Below are 3,324 nucleotides of genomic sequence, written 5' to 3'. Positions count from 1 at the left end.
AAGACAAATAAAGAGACAGGCAGAGAGAGAGAAAGACCTAAAACAAAATATTGTGAAATAAGCAAAGAGCAATTAAATGAGTAAAGCAAGGGTTTATTCATTCAGAGTTTGCTACAGGAAGGTAATAACCACCATCACTTGTGGTTTGGCAGACTCAAATTCAGGCAGAGGAGTGGAAAAGCTTTAGGAAAGATTTCAGGTATGTCCTGATTGAAAGCTGATGGCATGAGGAAGCTATAAGTGGGCTAACTAGACCAGATATCCTATGCAATTGATTAAGAATGTATTTTTGTCTATCCCATGTTAGTCTTCAGTTGGAAGTGAGAACAAAAATTAGAAAAATTATTAATTATTAATCAAATCCTGGCTATTTGGGGCCAAATATTACAGAATATATTGCTTGGCTTCCTGGATTGTTACCAGAGATAGCAGTCTGACTTCTTACAATTCTAATGGCTGGCTTTTGGGTAAGTTATTGTAGATAAGGGGTTGGTTTCTTGGACAGGTCGCTGCAAGTCATAGATCAGAATTTTATTTTAATATATGATCTGGTCATTGTTTGTCTAGCTATACAGTTTCTAAACTTAAATTATTTTATTTTATTTTATTATTAGTTTCAAATATATAGTACATTGGTTAGACATCTATATAGTTCATAAAATGATCCCCCAATTGCTCCCTCCTTCCATCTAGCCATTTCATTAATGCTAACTGCATTCCCTACGCCGTGCTCCCCATCCCCATGACCACCTATCAACTACTAATTTGTACTTCTTTAACCCTTCACCTCTTTTAAAATACTTCAAATTCACATGGAACGTTTACATAAATTGATTTAATCTAAGATGACCGTAAAACTCTCAATAATTTCTAATTGATATTATACAGACCTCATCAAGTGATCAAATATAGTATATTAGAAATCAAGGTAAAAATCAGCATGAAAATAGTAGAGGAGAAAGAGAGGAAGAATGAGGAAAAGAAAAAGGAGAAGGAGAAGGAAGTTGGGAGAGGTGATAAAAGAGAGGAAAGAAGAAGAGACTAGCATTCACGGTCTACACCAAGAACCACAAAAACTCCATACTCTCTGCTGCGGCAGGGGGGGGGGGGAGGATAATTAAAACACTTCTAAACAGGACAAAATCAAAAGCGAAATTTCAATTATTTAGACAGAATGTAAGTGCCACATATCAAAATCCATGGAATCCAGATAAAGGAGTACTTGCAGGGAAGCTCATGGCTTTCAATGCATATATTTAATAAGACTTCAATGGAAATTTGTGCATGCAATTTTTTCCAAACTTATTTAAATATTTTCAAATGTATGAACATGTTCTAAGAATAGTACAAAGAAGTATTGAATAATGTTTATCCAGATTCACCATTTTCCCACATTTGTTCTATTATTCTTTCTTTTTATGTGTATTAATTTGCTTTTCCTATAACATTTTAGAGAAATTTGGATATATTATTCCATTTAACCCAAAATTCTTCAAAGGATATTTTCTACAAACTAGGAAAAACTATAGAGCAGTTAATAAATTAAGGAATTTTAATACTGACAGCAACTATTAGCTAAACTACAACACATATTCAAATTTCCCCCAAAGTCCCAATAATATTCTTTATGCTAACTTTAAGTCCAGGATCTATTTCAGATTATGCATTGAAGTTAGTAATTATGACATTGCTCACGAGGCCTTTTAATCTCGAACAGTTTTGCAACCCTTCTTTAGGAAATAGTTTGAAAAATACAAATAACCTATTTAGTTTGTAGAATGTCTCTTATTTAAGTTTCCTCATAATCAGACTCAGGTTATTTATTCTTGGCAAGAATATACAACATAAGCGATGCTGTGTTTTCTCAGATGATCACTCCAGAATGTTAGTTTGTCACATTATTAGTGACACAAACACTGATCATTTGGTTAAGGTATGTCTGCCAATTACCTTTTAAGTTAATGCTTTTCTTTTTGAATAAGTGCTTCTATGAGAAGATACTTCGAATTTAAATATCCTGTTTCTCATCAAATGTTTGCATTTGTTGACAATTTTTATCTGAATCCTTATGTCTATGATAATTACTAAGTGGTGATTTTCTAACACCTCTCCACTAGCTGTACTTTCCTGTGTTTGAGATTTGTTGATATCATGAGTGAAATGTGGAAACTGGTATTCTATTTCATAATCTGTGTTTGCTAGTGAGATTACAAGTTTATTTTATATTTATTTTGTTATGCTCATTTATGTCTTTATTTTTTCTTTCAGTATTATTTTACCGAATTTTTTTTTAAGGACATTTACTTTAACATAAAATTATCCTTAAAATATCTTTCCTGCCAATCATACATGTGCTACAAATATTTACAAAAGACCCTACAGCTCTACTTCATCGGCTTAGAAAGTTTCTCTAATCCTCTTTTCCAAAAATTATCAGGTGGATAGCCGGTCTCCAACTCTCCCATCTGACATCCAGGCCCGTGGCATCTTATTTATTGTTGGCAACCTGATGTTAGGTGCAGACCGATGCCTCTGTAGGGTGTCACCTGGCTGCTGATTTCTGTTACACTTCCAAACACTGAAACTCAAATTAGCTTCAACTCTTTGTTCTATAGCCTAAGGATAAGTCCTGTTTTAAGCCCCATATTCCCTTTGTGTGCAATAGCTTCGGGTTCTGCTTGTCTTGGAGGGAAATTTCGACAAGTTGATACATTTGGAAGAATGCATATTGTGGAGACTCTTACATTCCAGCCCAAACTGTGGGTACTTAATCTACACTCATGGTTCTCGTATGTGGCCATGGGAGCCCCCAAGACTCTTCAAGGTGGTTGACAAGTTCAAAACTACTTTCATAATAAAATGAAGATGTCATGTTTCTTTTTTCTCTCATGAGTGTACAGTGGAATTTTCAGAGGTTACATTTACATGATTTCTGATGTTGTAACAGACTGAAAGCAGAAGCACATATGAGAATCCATTTGTCTTCTAATCACCCACTAACCAGATTTGCAAAAATGTATAACAATGACAATCTTCTCAGTAGTATTAGTTTATTTAAATGTAGTTACTTTTCATTAAAATATATTAGAATGTGATTGATTTTTTTACATTTTTATTTTTGTTATTTGTTTTTTTAAGTTTAAATTCTAATATGATAAATTATAATAGATAAAACCTACATGAAAGAAATCAGCACTGTTGTAATTTTGAAATAAAAAAAATATATATATGTGTATGTAACCTGTCTACTGGAAAGCCATCAATGACTACATTGTACATACAAACTCCTAATAATTATTCGAAACCTAAACTGCATGGGCTGAC

Source organism: Pteropus medius, unplaced genomic scaffold (genome assembly GCF_902729225.1).
Source record: "Pteropus medius unplaced genomic scaffold, Ma_sr-lr_union100, whole genome shotgun sequence".
Classification (NCBI taxonomy): domain Eukaryota; kingdom Metazoa; phylum Chordata; class Mammalia; order Chiroptera; family Pteropodidae; genus Pteropus; species Pteropus medius.
Note: the sequence above shows the minus strand (reverse complement) of the source record.